Raw genomic sequence first — 21,301 nt, forward strand, 5'->3', positions numbered from 1 at the left:
ATCAAAATATGACAGTTAACCAGTGTTAAATCTATAAAATATTTACATAGCACAGCACGTTCAAGCTTTAGACACTTGGCAATTAAACCACATAAAAACTGGACAAGACCCCCAACCTACATGTTCAGAATCAGGTGTTCACAGTCCCTATCTGGTGTCTGTACATGGTTCAAAAGGCAGCAGAGGCAACAGGCAGTTACTTAGAAAGACATGGACCACTATTATCTGGAAGTACATTATGTTATCCCAGTGTCATGTACCACTCCATGTTTCTCCAAGGTGGTCTCATAATTCTGGAATGGCAAGTCCTGCTGATACAAAATGAAGACAGACAACACAACGTTTACTCTGTGGAGACATCCTAACTCCTACTATGCATGTGTGGTGATCTTGAATGCAACTCATCCTAAAAACTTGTCACGGTCATTCTGGGTTTTTAGGTTGGGTTATCCATCAATCTTGCACTCAACCATTACTTCTTCTACGTCACCATCACTACCAAAGCTGAGCTGGACGGCAACTAGTGGCTGCAGGTAGCTCCCATACAGTTTTTTTTCCATAATATGGAAAATATTTTAAATCTATCATTCCTTTGGGAGAATAAGTGGATAGAACTCCAGTGCTTTCACTCTTTCCAATACAGTCTATCCTTGGTTCTCCTTGAGGCTTTAATCCAATTTTTCTGTTCGTTTTCACAAGAATACAAGGGTTTCTTGCTTGGTAGCCATACGTGGGATCATCCACACCACTGCATGCTTCAAGTAAGGCAAGAGGAAACTGACACGCAGTGTATTCTAGACCCTTCTGCTCAAAAATTTCCGCTGGTACAATCTGTGAGATTCTTCTGTTCTTCTAAGCCATATGGCTTTAGAAATTTCTTAAGGTCATCAATGTACCCTTGATAGGATTCTGAATCAGACAGGCTGAATGAAAAGTCCAACACCGACAATGGTTTTGGAAAAACCATTTCAGTCTTGGACTAGGAACCTGGTCACAATATTTTGGAACCTCATTGTTCAGAGTCTGAAGCATGGCCCACATTGTGAATGAAAAGAGTGCAGCCAGGAACCCATAAAAGACTAGGCAGAAGAGCAAGATCAAACCTCAGCTCTTGGCGGTGCACCCCAGGAACTCTCCGGTGGTCCGGTTGTAGATAAACAGCTTCCACTCCGCCAGGCTCTGGTTGACGTCCTCATGGTGTGTGTGCCGACTGCTAGGGGAGCGGCGGCCGCGGGGTTGGAAGCGGCGAGGAGCGTGGAGGCGCGTTGCGGCTCGAGCGGCGCTGCCCGGCGACCGGAACGGAATACTCGCTGCAACGAGAGCTCAAGCTGTCGGCGCTGCGCCGCGCCGGGCCGCCGCTCCGATGGTGGGAGCCTGACGTCTCCCGTCTTCTTTCTTTATTTAATTTGACTACATCTTGTCTTCTCCACCAGCTTATGAGGTCCACGGCAGCAAGGACATGACTGTCTTTGGTCACAACTGCATACCAAGTGCCTGGCATATAATAAGAACTCAGTAAATGTTTATCAACTGGTTGGTTTGAAAAATAGTGTCCCTGTCTGGAGGGATCTAAGCTAAGCAGGCATTTGTCACTGAGGAAAATATAAAAAGCAAATGTTGCCAGGTGATTGAAAGAGAAGAATCATTCATTCATCACCTTCATTTCAGTTCAGTCGATCAGTCGTGTCCGACTCTTTGCAACCCCATGAACCGCAGCACGCCAGGCCTCCCTGTCCATCACCAACTCCCGGAATTCACCCAAACCCATGTCCATCGAGTCAGTGATGCCATCCAACCATCTCATCCTCTGTCGTCCCCTTCTCCTCCTGCCCTCCATATTTCCCAGCATCAGGGTCTTTTCCAATGAGTCAACTCTTCTCATGAGGTGGCCAAAGTATTGGAGTTTCAGCTTCAACATCAGACCTTCCAGTGAACCCCCAGGACTGATCTCCTTTAGGATGGACTGGTTGGATCTCCTTGCAGTCCAAGGGACTCTCAAGAGTCTTCTCCAACATCACAGTTCAAAAGCATCAATTCTTGGGTGCTCAGCTTTCTTTATAGTGCAACTCTAGCATCCATACATGACCACTGGAAAAACCATAGCCTTGACTAGATGGACCTTTATTGGCAAAGTAATGTCTCTGCTTTTTAATATGCTGTCTAGGTTGGTCATAACTTTCCTTCCAAGGAGTAAGCGTCTTTTAATTTCATGGCTGCAATCACCATCTGCAGTGATTTTGGAACCCAGAAAAATAAAGTCAGCCACTGTTCCCACTGTTTCCCCATCTATTTGCCATGAAGTGATGGGACCAGATGCCATGATCTTCGTTTTCTGAATGTTGAGCTTTAAGCCAACTTTTTCACTCTTCTCTTTCACTTTCATCAAGAGGCTTTTTAGTTCCTCTTCACTTTCTGCCATAAGGGTGGTGACATCTGCATATCTGAGGTTATTGATATTTCTCCCGGCAATCTTGATTCTAGCTTCCTTCATCACCTTAGCCACTATTTACTGAGCATCTACCATTGATGGAATAAGCCCTTTGTACTCTTCAAGAGAAACCACAGTCGTGTTCCCTCTCAGTGCTGATGAGCTTTTAATCCAGTATGGCTGACCCCAAGGTGCCCTGAGCCTCCTGCTCTCTGCTTTGACCACTTTATATAGGGTAACTGGTACTTCACAGGTACAGCAGCATTTAAATTAACTTGCCTGGTGTTTTAATTTAGAAAGTTTGGTGGGGAGCATATTCTGATAATAATGCTAATACATTATGGCTGACTAAATGTGGGACACTGGTGAGAAAAATAATTACCATCCACACTTCTATTACCCAGGGAAAATTAGCGGGCCCTCCCTCCCCCTCAAGTCTTCACTGTTTCTTTTTTTCCTTTATTGTCAGTATTACTCAAAAGGCTCACAAGAGCACATGTCCAGAATTACTGGATAAAGTAGGATATTTGGGTGGGAAATTTTTGGATTGGTGAGAAAAATGATATTAGAGAAAGAATAATGAAAAAGCTGTGGGGGACACAAATTGCTTATTTATTAGAGATACACACGGACATTCTATGAGTCCAGAAAAAAATGAAGGAGAAGAATGGCAAAAAGTTTACAATTGGTGCAGTTTTATGTCAGGTACATGAGCGTTCAATATAATATTCTCTTTATTTTTTAGTATGTTTGAAGTTTGAATTTTTCCATAATAAACATTTTTTTTCAAGTCTATTGTAGTAATCTGGGAAAACCTAGACATGGGTGGTAGCGGAGAAAATAGAAAAGAAAAGAAAAGATTGATTAATTCAATACATTTGACTTTGATAACAGATTTGATGCAACAATTTCAGCTGAGGGAAGAAGCATAACTGACTCATTTCTATAGCCTTGGAAATAGAACAATGTCATTAAAGAGAATCTGTCTATAGATTCCTGAACTTTAAACAATGTACCTCATTGGCCTGTATGTATGGAAATTAATAAACTATGTAAGTTAAAAAAAAAAGAAGGGTATTTGGGGGATTCTAATTATTCAGATATGTGCTAGGAAAAGAGGGAACTAAAGTCCTCCTTACTCGTAACTGATGGGAATTAATTGGGAATGAATTGAAGATAGAGTATTAAAAGCTTCAGAGTTTGGACTTGCTTCCAGTTCACTTGCTCAAATCAGTTTCTACGCCTTACCTCTGTCTCCCCATCAGAAATGCCAATGAGCCTTCAGTACCTCACACTATAGCAATTCAGCAAATACTGCCCTGAAATCAAGAGTAAATGTAGTACCTCCCAGAACAATGAAACAGATTCACAAGCCATATTTGGTCATCTTTCCCATAAGATGGGAAACTGTTTGAAATACGAATCATCCCATACAGGACACCTACTCTGAACTAGCTACAGTGCTGGACACTTTCCATAACTTACTGAATCTTCACAATGGCCCTAGAGGCAAGAAGTGGCTTCACACGGCAGAGGAAGACATTGAAGCTCAGCCAGGTAAGTGAATGTCCAGGGTCCCACTTGACAAGTGCCTGGATCAAGCTAGAATTCATCTGTCTCTGGCTCCAAGGCCTTGTTGAGCTATACTGATAGACTTTGCCTTGACTGTGAACCGTGGGGATACAAGGAGGACTTTCCCTGTGTTGGATTTAAAACTGCTCATGAACCCACAGTGCTGAGTACAGACTATCTAAAGGGAACTAGGGAAAACATCAAATTAATTGAGATCATCACAGGGTGAGATTCCTACTTAATAGACTAACCACACTGGGGACCCGGCCTCAATACAGCCAGAATTGCAAACCACTGTCTTGTCTCATTCAGGGAATGCATTTGGACGTCTAGCTCCCTGCTACCACCTTTGATGACAGTGTGTTCAATAATCCACACTTGGGTAAGGGACTGGGCCACTGAGAGATGGGTGAGGCCCTTTTGGGAGCCCCAGGTCATGTCATGTTCCACTTTGACCTCAGTTCCAGAGGGAGAGGTCAGAGGCTGGATATGGGAACAGGATAGACCCCACAAACACACAAGCTTGTTTTGCCCCCAGAAGTGCACTGTGTTCCCTAGAAATGCTATGGGTGGGAGGGAAGTGAGGGCCAAAGAGTCAGGAGCTGCATCTGCTGACTAAGGGGAGTTTTCCAACTAAAACAATTAAGCAAGGACATGGGTGCCCTGAGAAGATTTTCCTATTTCCCGTCTTGCTGGGACCTCAGGCTTCCTTCGGCTTACACACTTTGCCTCCTCTTTGAACACTGAGTGAGGTATGTTGCTTTCCTTTCCAATGCAGGACAGGTGACCTCAGGTTTAGTGAGAGCCTCATCACGTGAAATACTCAGAAGAGGCTGGATGAACACCTGACGGGGACAGCAGGGACTTGGTTCAGATCTGACACGGGGTATTCATTCAACCTCTCGTGTTCAAATGCACCAACTGTTGAGCTGAACTAGTGCACGAAGCAGGCCTGATCCCTTCGTGGAATTGACAGGTCAGGGGAGAAGACAGGCATGAGAACAAAGGCAGAAAGAAACATGTAATTACCAACTGTGGTGGTGCCATGAGTCCAAGAAGAGGGGGTATGAAGAATAACAACATGAGAATAAAGAACTTCAAGGAGGGTTCAACTTGTGTTTTAAACAGTTCATTGAGCCACTTGGAGGCCATTTGGAAGCCATCTCATGGACCTTGGGGAAGGGTGCTATGCCTTGAACCAGGTGCTGGTGGTAGAAGTAGGGTAAAGCGATCCTACTGGATGTTTTGTTGTTTTTTTTTTTTTTGCCACATATTCAGATAAAAGAATGCTGTGTAGAAATGAAAGTGGATAAACATGAGATTCACATGGATGAATCTCACAAAATAACAAAGAAAAGTGAAACAAAATGCAACTTGCAGTGGGATCTTAGTTCCCAGACCAGGGATTAAACCGGTGGCCCCTGCAGTGGCAGTGTAGAGTCCTAATCACTGGACCACCACGGAAGTCCCTGGATGCATATTTTGGACACAGAATTGCCAGGACTTGGTGGGACTGGAGAGGTGAGGGCTGGGAGGAAAGGTGAGGAAATGGAGATGACACCCAAGTTTGGGACTGGCTAAGAGCATCTGAAACTGTATGTTTAGAATACTGTAAGATTTCCAGGTGATGGGGCTTCAAAATGCACACTAATAGGCAAGAAGTGGGGCCAGCTATCTCTTGGAGAAACACAGAGCCACCAGGGACTAGAGGCCTTGCTACCTAAAATACCTTTCTGCTGTTGGGGCTGAAAGGAGAAGCAAGTGAGGTTTTACCCAGGTGACCCAACCTCCTTTCTGTTCTCCCCCTTCCAGGATCCCAGGATTCCTACACTACCTCCAGCCAGTACGTCATTTGGGAGATAAACATAAAACAGTTCTACAATCAGTAAGAAAAACATAGACGACCCAATAGAAAATGGGCAAGAGATGTGAACAGGCTTTTCACAATAAAAGGATATCCAAGTTGCCAATAAACATGTGAAAAGGTGCTCAACTGCATTAGTTATTAGAGAAACACAGAATAAAACTATGATGAACCTACCCACCAAACAGCTAAGATGAAAAAAGCTAATGATACCAGTTGCTGGCAAAGATCCAGAGCAGCAAACTCTCTTCTAAATTATGAATGGGAATTTAAATTGACACAACTACTTTGGAAAAAGTGTTTGACAGCATCTACTAAAGCTGAATATATATATACCTCACAACCCAGCAATCCACTCCTGTGCATTCATCCAATGATATATATGTGTATTTGTGTCAGAAGATACATATGAGGATGTTTTGAGGGGCACTATTCATAACAAAAACTGGGGGAAATTCAGGTGTACATCCACAAGAGAATGGACTAGTTGTAACATATTCAGATAAAAGAATGCTGTGTAGAAATCAAAGTGGCTAACCAACACTGCATGTAAGAGCATGGATGAATCTCACAAAATAAACGTTGAAAAGTGAAAAAAAATGCAAAATTTTCTATGGTTCAACTTACATGAAGTTCAAAAACTGGCAAAACTGGTGATAAAAGCCAGGAGAGTAGAAGCCTTTGGAGAGGGGGTGATGTGGTTAAGACCAGATATGAGGATGTTTCTCTGATGCTGGTAATGTTCTTTTTCTTAATCTGGGTGTCTGCTACATGGGCGAGTCCATTTCATTAAAACCATTAACCTGTGCCTTGTGGTTTGTCTACATTGAAACTTATTTATGCTATACATCAATAACATATACTCTAAAAACATCTTTTGGGAGAGTGTTTGCCTATGGCAGGCCGGGGCAATACAGCTACAATAAATAACCAAAAGCATAGTCGAGGATAACCAAGGTCATAGCCGATCAGTGCCAAGCACCAACTTAAAAGAATGAGCGTGAAAAATACTATTAATAGATTGTAAAACCCCTTTAAAATGTTTATTTTCTGAGCCTTGAGGTACTGTTATCACAGCATTTGGCTGCCAACTTAGGTTTTGTCTATATGATTTGGTTGTATTTTGGAAGTTTACAAAGGCATTGTTGCATCCTTTCCAAGGCAGGCTTTTGTACACGTATACATGTACACACCCATCTACCCACAAGGATATATACTGTACACAATGTAGCTTGTGACTAGAAAACAATGAGAATGATTCCCATAACCACCCACAAAATGAGTCTGACTATTTTATCATCACACCTGCTCTATGTGTGCATGCTCCCTGCCACTGACTGCTCATTAAAGAAATCCAAAAATGATTTGAGAAGCTGGCCTGGTCATCAAAAAACTGTGCTATGAAATGAAAAAAAAACACATTCTCTGGGGCCCACAATTTATCTATGTGCCCCTGGCCAAGTGATTCAACCTCTTAGACTCTGTTTTGGCTCATATAAAATGGAGGAAATTCTACATAAATTGTGAGACTGGAGCAAGAATTAAAGAAAACAATTTACAGGAAAGTGCCTGCTATGTATTAAGCCCTTAACAAATGTTAGACAGCTGCAGTAACCTAGCAGATAGTTTATCTTGCAATTCTACTCATTTAAAAGTAAATACATTAATAGTCTCTATTTTTTTCCACAGTTGAGTGAGAACAAAAGTTCAGGTCTTTTGAACTTGCTTTATAGACATTTTCAGAAAATGTTTAAAAATATGCCAACCCTGTCATTTCAGAAAGAAAAGCAGACACATACAGAGAAGAAGAGCATTGGAACCTTAAATTTGAAGTCATAGAACCGACACCATTTCAGGTGCACACACTAACACTAAAAATAAACTGAACCACCAGTTAATGATCCAATGAAAAGAAGGCCCAGAATAAAAACCATAAAAGTAAATTTATTCTAATTTCGTAATTTAATCAGATTTATTTCAGTAAAACTAAACTACCTCCAGTGACAATAAATAATTACTAAGAGAAAAATAACTTCAACTGCAACCGTCTAAATACAAATCCTTCATTTGGGGCTAACTAAATATATATTATGTCTTTAATTGTTTTTTCCTGACCTATATTTTTTTAACATAATTCCACTAACATTTTGACCACATTTGTGATTAGAAAATGAACTTACTTTACCTGAATACCAGGATATTAACTAAAGTGTGGGACATTTGTATAAAGGACATTAAAAATATAACCATAAAAGTTCCATTTCTAAATATTGAATGGACTACCTACAAGGATGCTGAAGTCACCCTGAACAACCAAATAGGAAGACAACAGTGAGCTAGAGTAGGGGGATGTGAAGCAAGTGCAAGGGCCCTGGGGTAAGTGAGAATATGTCACTTTGAGGAACAGAAAAAAGTTCATTAAGAATGGAGAACCAAGTACCATGGGGAAGGTAATGGAGAAGAATGCAAGGCTATTTTTATGAAGACTTTGGATCACATGCTAATGAGTTTATTTTTTATCCACGGGGAAGCTATTAGAGGATTTTAAGTAGAGAGAACTGCAATCAGATTTGTGTTTTTGAAAGATCACTCTGATAAATAAACTATGATACATCAGATAATGAAGTATTGGTGGTGGTGGTTTAATTGCTAAGTTGTGTCCGACTCTTGGCAACCCCATGGACTGTAGCCCGCCAGGCTCCTCTGTCCATAGAATTCTCCAGGCAAGAATACTGGACTGGGCTACTATTCCCATCTCCAGGAGATCTTCCCAACCCTGGGACTGGACTTGGGTCTCCTGCATTGAAGGTGGATTCTTTATGAACTGAGCCACCAGGGAAGTCCAATGAAGTATTATTCCGTGCTAAAAAGAAATGAGCAGTCAAGCCATGAAAAGATATGGAGGAAAATTAAAGGCATATTTCTAAGGAAAAGAAACCAATTTGAAAAAGCTACATACCGTATGATTCCAACTATACTGACATTCTGGAAAAGGCAAAACTATGGAGACAGTAAAAAGGAAAGATCAGTAGTTACCATGGGTTAGAGGAGAAAAAGGAACGAACAGGCAGAGCACAGGGGCTATTTCAGGCAGTGAAACTACTTTGTGTGCTGCTGTGATGGTGAACACATGTCATAGATTTGTCCAAACCCACAGAATATACAAGAGTGAAGCCTACGGGTAAACTGTGGACTTCGGCAAGAATGTGTCAACATAGGTTCATCAGTTCTAACAAATGCACTCCTATGGGGCTGAACGTTGAGAGTGTAGGAGGCTGGCTGTGTGGGAGAGCAAGGGGAACTCTCTGTACTTTAGGTTCTATTTTGCTGTGAACCGAAGACTACTAAAAAGAAAATTAAGTCTATTTTTTTAAATCACTCTAGAGTACTATGTGGAGGATGGATGGGACAGGGACAACCCTGGAGAAAGGCAGCCCAGACAAGAGACTGTTGTTGCCCCTCACTAAGACAGGGAGCAGAAAACAGGAGTGAGTTTAGGGATTGGGGGACGGGCACAGTGAGTTTAGTTGTAGAGTCAGGGGAAGCGTGTAAAGTCTCAGTTTCCCAGAGCTGAAAGGCATCCATGCCTAATACTTTTTCCATTATAAGAATTAAGCCCCAAATAAAGGCCCCCAGTGTGCACCCCTGCAGCTCTGTAAACACACACATCGCAGCCAAGGCCAGCTCAAGCCATGCAGATGGTGGCTGGGCTCATGGACTCCAGAGCCAAACTCCCTGGTTTGAATCTCAGCTCTGCTACTTACCAGCTTGGACAGTTTATTTAACCTTTGTACTTCAGTCTCCTTACCTATGGGATAGTAGTACCTACCTCCTACGGTTGCTGTAGATTGAGATAGTACAAAATAGCAAGGAAAGTGATGAATTCATTAACGGCCTATGAGCCCTTGCTATCAATACAATGCCTATGCCATACTTTGAATAAAGTTTAGCTCATGTACCCACTCATCCATTCCATTGCTCATCATAACAGTAAGTATTGATGGAGTCCCCACTACTGGTACTCAAAGAGAAATCATATCCTAATTCTACTCCCAAGAAGATTAGACTAACAGAGATTAAGACTTGCAAACTATATTTCAATCCCAATTTGAAGAATGACTTGAATTCATAAATGACAGCAAATGTTATAAGAATGTATACATCACCACAAAAAAAAATTTTCAAATACTTTTAAAGTTCAAAGCCATGTATTTATCTTCCTTCATATTTATAGTTCTTCCTTTTTATATGGCTGTCTTTAAATGATATCTGTACTTAATGTATATGTATTGGGCTTGTGACTCAGTAAAGAATCCACCTGCAATGCAGGAGACCTGGGTTCTGTCCTGGGTTGGGAAGATCCCTTGGAGAAGGGAAAGGCTACCCACTCCAGTATTCTGGCCTGGAGAGTTCCATGGACTGCATAGTCCATGGGGTCACAGAGTCAAACGTGACTGCACAACTTTCAGTTCACTTCACTTCAATATATATATTATGTGTGTGCACATACAAATATATCTAAGTACTTCCCCTGGATTTGCTTTTAAAAAGCAAAGTATTTGAAGAATAAAAGACAGTGCTAGAGAACCAGGCATTATACAAAACCAACTGTATACCCTGCCACATGAGCCATGGTAGGGTGCAAAGGTTAAGAGCACAGAATCTGTAACAAGACTTTCTGAGTTTAAATCCCAGCTCTCCCACTTGCTAGTTATATCACCCTCTATGGATGAGACCTCTTTATGCCTCAGTTTCCCCTTCTGTAAAATGGGAATATAATAGTACCTCATACAATTGTTATGTGGCTGAAATGAATTAATAAACATGAAGCACTTAACAGTAAGAACTCTGAAAGTATGTTATTATCATGCAGAAATGTTACACGTGCTTATTTATTTGTAAGCCCAACTTAGCGTTCAAGTAACTCTGGAATATGCATCACTAACAAAGGGAAACACTAGATTTTACAAGCAATGAGTTGGTATAGGCACTTCTCATCAAGTAAGCACTGTTCAGTTCAGTTCAGTTCAGTCGCTCAGTCATGTCCAACTCTTTGCGACTCCATGAATTGCAGCACACCAGGCCTCCCTGTGCATCACCAACTCCCGGAGTTCACTCAAACTCACGTCCATCGAGTAGGCATTAGGCCACCTTAACTGCAAGGTGTTGCCAGTCTCTAGTTCACAGCTTGAACCTGCCACCAGAGGGCGCCAACAATGGGTTTCTGACAAAGCTGTGCAAAAATGAAGGCAAGGAAAGGCAGAAACAGGTAGATTAACATTAAACTGACTTCCGGGCCTACTTCAGTCCCTCTGAGGCAGGATACTTTGTTTATATTTAAAAGTCCAGTTTCAGCCTCAAGAACCTTCTGGTTTAAATGACTGATGTTGGTTTGAGTTTTAAGCTACATAGCCCACACCTTTTTCTGAGTCACATTGCCATTCGACTTTCAAGACTTACTTCCTCTTAGATGGTGAGCTGGGCTCACAAACCTCCAGCGATGGCCCAGCCCATTCCCGACGGAGTTAGTGTGTTCCTGTTGTGCCTCCAGTGCACACGAAGATATTCTGATTGAATCACTGTCCATATTATTCCATATTACTCAGGTATATGTAAAAATATCTTTAAGTGTGCATGCTAAGTCACTTTAGTTATGTCTGACCCTTTGTGACCTCATGGACTATAACCCACCAGGCTCTTCTGTCCATGGGATTCTCCAGGCAAGAATACTGCAGTGGGTTGCCATGCCCTCCTCCAGGAAGTGTGCGTCTTACTTGTACCTAATAATTGCATGTTCTGGTGAGTCACTTTTTAAATCTACACCTTCACTGTAACACTGTAGTTCTCCATTTATAGCCTGCTTCGTAAAAAATTATTTTTGTCATTTCCCAGTCTCTATTTTTAATTAATCCATTTAAAACCTACTTCAAAAAAAAAAAAAAATAGATGCATTCTTATATTTAAATTGTATTCAATTGTACATAGCAGTATTTTAATCTTTTTGGCAGCTGTAGTAACATTTTAGATCCATTTGTTATCTTTTATTATCCACACAGCATCATTTGCCATTTTTAAAAGTTAACTACTATTCAATCACACACTGAATTACTTGCATTGTTCAGGAAATCATTGGAGGAAATTGTAACTGTTAAACACCTGAACAGAACAGAGACTTGGATGTTATAGTTGCACAAAACGTGTTCTAGTTCACTCTCTGTGAGATTTCAAGTTTTTATGGGTTTTGAGGCCGATAGTATCCGGCCCCATTTCCTCTCTGGCTTGTCTCCCACTTCGCTCTTCCCTGTTCTTCCTACCCCGGCCTCCGCATCAGCCTTTGAATATCCTAGCCCAGCCATCGTCTTGAAACTTGAGCACTAGCTGGAGGCTCTCCCTTTTTTGCTCTTTCCCCGGATATTACTTCCTTACCTCAAATAGCTCCCTTCACTGAGTTCTCCCCTGATCACCCTCTATGATATGAAACATCATCAGTGTCCTTCACCCCCAACCCCCGCTATTTTTTTCCCATGGCATCTGTCACTTCTATCTTACGGTGTTATTTTCTTCACTTTTTATGTATTGTCTGTCTCCCCTTCCTGGAATGTAAGCTCCACAAGAGCAAGGATTTTTGTTTGCTTTGCCCTTTTTAAGTATCCATGGCACCTAGAACAGAGACTGGCATATAATGGATGTTAAGTAAATATCTTTTAACTAGCTGAAAGATATTAATAATACAAGATTTTCCTGAGTAAAAGATGTCTCTTTACCATTTATACTATGAGCATCGCACCTATTATCATGTCTGCAGTTTTAGCTAAAACTGAGATGGCCACTAATCATTAATTTCAAGTGGTGCTTAGATTTTTGGGGGAAAAAAAAACAAACAAACTAGAGCTTCAGCCTCAAACCATTCCCCTTCTAGCATAATCACAAGGTCAGATCTTCTAGGGAAAAAACCTCATACAGGGTCAGAGGATTCCATGATCGCTAAAATTTTCTTGTGGTGTTTTCTCCCTCCATGTGGAGAGTGACACTTTCAGTCTATGACTCTTCTCCATCATCTCTAAGCCCCTCCCTGAGCCTCTCCACCAGGCATGTCGCACTGCATGTCTGCAGTGAGGAGGAGGCCAGGCAAAGGCTGCAAAGTTCTGTTCATCTAAAAACCACGTTCATTTTCTCTGTATATGTCTATAATACAATCAAGATTAATCGGTCCCTCAATTCCCCCAAAACAAGTAAAAAATTGGTGATTGCCTTTCACCACAACCCCAATTTCTCCTCTAAAGAGAGTAATGAAAAGAATCAGATGTCACACAAAGTATGGACCACAAAACCAATGAGTTTTTGATTCAATGGGCTTCATTAAAATTAAAAATGTTTTGCTATTCAAAAGACGGTATTAGAAAATGAAAAGATAAGTCACCATCCAGGAGAAAATATTTACAAATCATATAACTAGATCAACTTGTATCCAGAACATTTTTTTAAGTCTTACAATTCAATAATAAGGGCCAACAATTCAATTTTAAAACAAATGGGCAAAAGATTTAAACAGATACTTCACCAAAGAAAACATACGGATAGCAAGTAAACACATAAAAAGATGTTCAGTATTATTGATCATTGTGAAAATGCAAATCAAAACCATGATGAGAAACCATAACAAATCCTCCAGCAGAAAGGCTATAATCAAAAAGACAGATAATAAGTGTTGGGGGGGATATGAAGAAACCCTCAGACGTTGCTAGTAGAAATGTAAAAAGGAAAAGCTTTAAGCTTTAATATTGCTGATGGCCCTTTTCCCTGCTTTTTGAACAAAGGGCCAGGCATTTGCATTTTGCACTAGAGGTACAAATAAAGAAGCCGTAATAAAGAGGAATGAAGTAATGACCTATACAGCAACAGGCATGAACCTCACAACCATTCTGCTTGATGAAACAAGCAGACACCAAAGACCACAGATCGCATGATTCTATTTATATAATAGTTCTAGGGAATCAAACGGCAAAACTATAGATTCAGACAGCAGATCTGTGTTTATCTGGGGCTGGAGGATGGGAGCAGAGATTGAGTGTGAAAGGCCCAAGGGAACATTCAGGGTAATGGAAGAACTCTAAAATGGGATTGTGGAGCTGGGTTAAATGTGTTTAAAGACTAAGACTCACTGGACTCTACACTTACGATGGGTAAATTTTAAGGTATTCAAATTGTATCTCAATAACGTTGCTTAAAAAAAGAATCTGAAGTCCTTGCTCCTATTGCCCACAACTGACCCACACATCTCATAAGGCAGCCTGGCCAGGCCCGCAGACGCAGCTGCAGTGTAGGGACTCCTCAGTCCAAAGCCAAGGAAACAGGATTCGTCCCAAGGCTGAGAACACCTGGGCAACTGAAGATCCACACACACACACCCACCACCACCGCCATCTGCAAAGAGATGGGACAGTACTGCCAATACCTGGGTAGTACATGGTACTGAATTTTCTTAAGGAATCAAGAAAGAGTAGAACTCTATTGGCCAGTCTGTCTTTATGGAACCTGTGTTTTCTGTGATTCTGGAATAAGAAAGAATCAAGAACAATCTTATTGTGCTAGACAGAACCCTAAGATGGCCCCCATGAATCCCTACCCACTGTGGTCATTCCCTGTATAATTGCTTTCCCATCAGAGTGGGCAGGATCTGTGATTTGCATCTAGCCAATAGAATATGCAGCCTTGAAATTAAGAGACGCTTGCTCCTTAGAAGGAAGGCCATGTCAAACCTAGACAGTGTATTTGAAAGCAGAGACATCACTTTGCTGACAAAGGTCCGTATAGTCAAAGCTATAATTTTTCCAGTAGTCATGTATGGATGTGAGATTTGGACCATAAAGAAGGCTGAACACTGAAGAATTGATGCTTTCGAATTGTGTTGCTAGAGAATACTCTTGAGAGTCCCTTTAGACCACAAGGAAATCAAACCAGTCAATCCTAAAGGAAATCAGCCCTGAATGTTCATTGGTAGGACTGATGCTGAAGCTCCAATAATTTGGCCACCTGATGCGAAGAACTGACTCATTAGAAAAGACCCTGATGCTGGGAAAGATTGAGGGCAAGAGAAGAAGGGGATGACAGAGGATGAGATGATGATTGGATGGCATCACTAACTCAATGGACATGAATTTGAGCAAACTCTGGGAGATAATAAAGGGCAGAGGAGCCTGGCATGCTGCAGTCCATGGGGTCGCAGAGTCAGACATGACTTAGCAACTGAACAACAACAGAATATGGCAAAGAAAAAGAAATTGTGCAGATATAATTAAGGTTTCAAATCAGTTGATTTTTAGTTCATCAAAAGGGAGATCATCAAGTGTGGGATTGACTAAATCAGGTGAGAGCCCTCCCTGAGGTCAGAAATTCCCCTTGCTGGCTTAATGAAGTAAGCCCCCATGTTAAGGAAACCCACATGGCAGGGAGTTGTGGGTGGCTTCTAAGATCTGAAGGCAGCCTGCAGCTGAAAGTCAGTAAAAAGTTGGAGCCCTCAGCTAGAGGGCTGTAAGGAAGTGAGTGAAAGTTACTCAGTCATGTCTGACTCTTTGTGACCAGTCCATGGAATTCTCCAGGCCAGAATACTGGAGTGGGTAGCCTTTCCCTTCTCCAGGGGATCTTCCAAACCCAAGGATCAAACCCAGATCTCCCGCATTGCAGGCAAATTCTTTACCAGCTAAGCCACAAGGGAAGCCCAACAATACTGGAGTGGGTAGCCTATCCCTTCTCCAGCGGATCTTCCTGACCCAGGAACTGAACTGGGGAAGGAAATCAATTCAGCTAATAACCTGGGGAAGCTTAGAAGCAGATTCTTCTCCAAATGAGAATGCAGTCCAGCCAACACCCTAACTGCAGCCCAACAAGAGCCTCAGCAGAGAACACAGCTAAACTATACTAACCTCCTGACCCACTGAAACTGGGAGATAATAAATGTATCTTGTGTTCAATAGCTATGTTTACAGTAATTCATTAAACAACAAGAGAAAAATATACTCTTGCCCACACAGAAGAAGCATCCTTAACTTTGTCCGACTCCAAGACAGTTACATCTCATCAGGGCATCTGAGAGTAGACTATTAAGTGTGGCAACTGAGTTTGCATAAGTACGTGCTTAGTCGCTTAGTCATGTCTGACTCTTTGTGACCCCATGGACTGTATGTAGCCCGCCAGGCTCGTCTGTGCATGGGATTTCCCAGACAAGAATATTCGAGTGGGTAGCCATTTCCTTCTCCAGATGATCTTCCCGACCCAGGGATCAAACCCTTGTCTCCTGTCTCCTGAATTGCTGGCAGATTCTTTACTGACTGAGCCATTGGGATGCTGTGGAAAACCAGAGAACTAAACGTGGTAGCCCAGCTGGTAAAGAATCTGCCTGCAATGCAGGAGACCCGGATTCAATTCCTGATTCGGGAAGATCCCCTGGAGAAGGGTTGGACTACCCACTCCAGTACTCTTGGGTTTCCCTAGTAGCCCAGATGCTAAAGAATCTGCCTGAAATGCGGAAGACCTGAGTTCAATCCCTGGGTTGAGAAGATCCCCTGGGGGACGATATGGCAGCCCACTCCAGTATTCTTGCCTGGAGAATCCCCATGGACAGAAGAGCCTGGCAGGCTACAGTCCATGGGGTCACAAACAGCCAGACAGACTGAGTGACTAAGCACAGCACAGCACACACGACTTTATGGGAGAAATGGGGCTGGATCGGAAATCAATTTTATCCCATTAACATCAGAATGGGTGACTGCTATAGCTTAAAATGAGAAGGTATGTGGAAGGGCCTACAGCAATACCTGGCGCATGATAGATGTTCCATGTTACTTTCTGGGCTTCTCAGTGGCTCAGTGATAAAGAATCTGCCTGCTAATGCAGGAGATGCAGGTGGGACCCGTGGGTCGGGAAGATCCCCTGGAACAGGAAATGGCAACACACTCCAGTATTCTGACCTGGGAAATCCCATGGACAGAGGAGCCTGGCAGGCTACATACAATCCATGGGGTTGCAAAACAGACATGATTTATCGACTAAATAACAAGTGCTACCTTACTCTTAACCCATGTGAAGACTCTTCTTTTCTGCTTAACCCAAAATGTCAGTGTGCATCTTAACAGTGATCTTCTAGAGACAAAAGGCCCAGCTTCATTTTCTTATCTAGGGTATCAGGACTCCTTAACAGGCCAGCAAAGGATGTATTTTTATTTTTTTTTATTTATTTATTTTTTTTTTGTAGGATGGTTTTCTTTTAAAAATTTAGGAAAAAAAATAAATAAATAAATAAAATGGATAAAGTATCTACAAAAAAAAAAGGACGTATTTTTAAAAAGTGATCCTGAAGCTATTACAGAGCCACAATATTTGCACCACCCAATGGCTCTGGCATATGCAGGTGGGCTCACTCATACTGCCCACTCCTACATTAAAGAACAATAAATGACAAGAGCTGCCAGTTGCAGCTTAAATGTATGACAAAGAAGGATCCTACATTCTTTTCTCCCACACAACCCAAGCTGTGAATGACAGCTCCTGGAAGAAGCTGTTCTAACAAAGGACCACCAGGGGGCGTCATACCATTTAAAAAAAAAAACAACAATGAACGGGCTCATCAGCTGGCTCACTTCAAATTCATTATCAAATGTCAAGGACCCTTTATGAGTCCCTCCACAGAGGTAGCCCTCAAGGTGACCTGTGGTTTTGGGAGTTCTCTAGATAAGGCATAAAGTTCAGATTGGACCAATTGTTATTCAATTCAGTTTAGTTCATGTCTATTGAACCCCAAGGTGCTCTAGGCCCTGGGTTGTGGCTGGACACTCGTGCCCTTGCTCTTAAGGAACTCTGGACAGTGAGGCAGACCATGGCACACACAAGACAAGTGTGCTTGACCCATAAAGACACAGATGACACAGATAAGTGAGGAGGTTGGGGGAAGGCCAGGACCGCAGGTGCCAGGGAAGAGACCCGAAATTCAATTCACCCAGAGATGTGTGGGCTAAAGTTAACTTCTGTACTCTCTGGAGAACAATTTTCTAAGAACACTTTGAGCAGAGAATTTTCAAAACTAGCCTTTATAACATCTATTATGGAATGCATCTGTCAATTACAGCTGTCTCCTCTATTCACTAAAGTAGATCCAAAAAAGTTCTGTTTAGAATATTCTATGAGGTCTATTGTACAGCATGGGGCACTGTCCTCAATATTTTGTAATAGCCTATAATGGAAAATAATAATCTGAACAAGAACATATATGTGTATAACTGAATCATTTTGTTGTACACTTAAAACTAACACAATGCTGTAAATTATACTTCGATTTTTAAAAATACTTCCCTTTTAACAAAAAAATTTACTTTAAAAATCTTTTTTAAAAAAGAACACTCTGCATGCAAGTAAGTTAAGTTTCTTTACTCTGTGAACAATAATACGGTCCTTACTTTGTATTCCTACCCCGATACGTTACAATCATGTGATAGCTAACCAAGTCCTGCCTGTGGCATCACCTCGTATTGTCTTTTCTGTACATATCCCAAAGTAGACAAAATAATATAGATATAAATAATATAATGGACCCTCATGTACCCACTGACCAGCCCCAACTACCCTCAATCCACCAATTTTGTCCTTTATCCACCTCCATCCAGTTCACCACCTACAGTATCATTCTGAAACAAACCCCAGATATCAAATCATTTCACCTTACATACCTCAATATGTGTCTCTAAAACACAAAAGTTCTCTTTTAATGTAACCACAGCATCATCACCAAACCTAAACCAAATGAAGAACAATTTCTCAATATCATTAAACATTCAGTGTTCTAATATCCAAGCTCCCCAAAATTAGTCAAATGGTTGGGGGTTTCTTTTCAGTTTGTTAGAATCAGGGTCCAACTAAAGTCTGCACATGGCACTTGACTGATACGTGTCTAAACCTCTTTTAGTCTATAGGTATCACCTCCATTCTTTATTTTTCATTTAATTAATTTGTCAAGCGTATTTGTTGTCTTTTAGATCAACTTAACTAAAAGTCACTTAAACTTCTTATGTTAGAGGATCTGAAACTTGGAGGAGTCTATGAAATGATCTTATGGAAGAAGATATTTTTCTCTTTCTCACATTGGTCTTGTTTTAGAAATGTCCATTTTGGAGCTGATATAGGGACAGCCATATCTACACTCCCAGTATGTCCTATTCAGTATCATGACATCAATACAGTCTCCTCTGATCCTACAAGTCAGATGTTGTCTCCTTCAAAGTCAATAGTGGATCTCAAAGGGCCACAAGTACTGAGAGAGTGCCCCAGTGCAGGGAGCAAGGCGCAACAGTGCAGGGCTCTTGGACATACTCATTCCTTTGACATTCACCTGTCCTGCTTCCTCTGTGAAAGTGTTAGTCACTCAGTCCTGTCCAACTTTTTGCAACCACATGGACTGTAGCCCACCAGGCTCCTCTGTCCACAGGGTTCTCCGGGCAAGAATACTGGAATGGGTTGCCATTCCCTTCTCCAGGGGATCTTCCCGATCCAGGGATCGAACCTGTGTCTCTACATGGTTTTAATTCTCACTGATTAGGATGACATCTACACCTCTTAGAAAAGACCTAATTACCAAATAATTTCAGAAGAATAAAATACACCAGATCCCAGGCCACCCCCTTGAGCTTTGATGAATGTAAACATTTGGCCAATGAAGATAAACTTGGAGAATTCTCCTTCTCACTTCACTAATGACATTGTCAGAATGCTGTTATCTAGTTGACTCCCAGAGATGTCTGAATTTTTCTGACCTTGATGAGGTTGTACAAATCTTTGCAGGGCAAGAGTCTATACCCCATGGGTTCAGAATGGCCACATCACGTGTCCCAAAGTCCTGCCCAGGAATCGAGAGATCTGGAATTCTCTGTCGTTGCCACTCAACCCACAAGAGACCCTTTCCCATGTGTACCGATCATCCTCCCCAAGCCAGCCTTCCAGACTACTACGGTTTTTCAATGAGATGCAGTACGAAAGAAGAAACACACTTGTTATCCCAGGGCTAGAAGATTTCTACAAGGTCTAAGGGTTCACACAACTCTTTAGGACTTTCTTTATATTTTTTTAATATTTTATTTATTTATTTATTTGGCTGTGCTGGGTCTTAGTTGCAGCATGTGGGATCTAGTTCCCTGACAAGGATCGAAAACCCAGGGCCCCTGCATTGGGAGTGTGGAGTCTTAGCCACTGGACCACCAGGGAAGTTTCTAGGGCTTTCTTTTTAATTCTAAATCTTTTTACAAAGTTTTTTTCAGGCTCTCCCAACCCCCTGAGGCTTTTGTAGCCTTCAAAATGTAGCGTGTAACTGACCACAGTTCCTTCACCTACAAAGAAGCTCAGAAAGCCAGAGATGACTCTATAGAGTGAAGGGCAGCCAGAGTGTGAGAGGCAGTCACCACCATTCAAATGGCACTTACAGTTAAAAGGGAAGCTTTGAATTTTTGATCAAGTAAAGAGTCTAGAATTTTTTTGGCTGGGCAGGAATGAGCCTTCAAGGTTTGGGGGTCACCAGGTGCCGCCCACCCAAAGTTGCCAGAGTCTGTATAAAAGTACATCTCGCCCAGTTACACTTGAACTTCAGATAAAACAAGCAATTTTTTTACGTTCCATCCCACGTCATCCTAAGTAAGCTTTACTTAGCCTCTTGTTTTTTTTTCTTTTTACCTGTTTAAAACTTATTTATTTACCCAATTTGGCTTTTGTTGGTCTTGGTTGCATCTTTGAAAGAAAGGTGGATGAGGTTAATCCTTCCCCAGGATGGAAAAGGTCAGTTTGCATTGCAATCGCAAAGAAAGACAATGCCAAAGAATGCTCAAACTACTGCACAATTGCACTCATCTCACACACCAGTAAAGTCATTCTCAAAATTCTCCAAGCCAGGCTTCAGCAATATGTGAACCGTGAACTTCCTGATGTTCAAGCTGGTTTTAGAAAAGGCAGAGGAACCAGAGATCAAATTGCCAACATCCTCTGGATCATGGAAAAAGCAAGAGAGTTCCAGAAAAACATCTATGTCTGCTTTATTGACTATGCCAAAGCCTTTGACTATGTGGATCACAATAAACTGTGGAAAATTCTGAAAGAGATGGGAATACCAGACCACCTGACCTGCCTCTTGAGAAACCTATATGCAGGTCAGGAAGCAACAGTCAGAACTGGACATGGAACAACAGACTGGTTCCAAATAGGAAAAGGAGTACGTCAAGGCTGTATATTGTCACCCTGCTTATTTAATGAATATGCAGAGTACATCATGAGAAATGCTGGACTAGAAGAAACACAAGCTGGAATCAAGATTGCCAGGAGAAATATCAATAACCTCAGATATGCAGATGACACCACCCTAATGGCAGAAAGTGAAGAGGAACTCAAAAGCCTCTTGATGAAAGTGA

At 41.7% G+C, this 21,301-nt stretch overlaps 1 pseudogene; it reads right to left on the minus strand.

Moving 5' to 3' along the window:
* Positions 1-371: 371 nt before the first annotated feature.
* Positions 372-21,301, minus strand: part of LOC102268023 (sodium/potassium-transporting ATPase subunit beta-3 pseudogene) — a 57,702-nt pseudogene continuing 36,772 nt past the window's right edge.

Source organism: Bos mutus, chromosome 4 (assembly GCF_027580195.1).
Source record: "Bos mutus isolate GX-2022 chromosome 4, NWIPB_WYAK_1.1, whole genome shotgun sequence".
NCBI lineage: Eukaryota > Metazoa > Chordata > Mammalia > Artiodactyla > Bovidae > Bos > Bos mutus.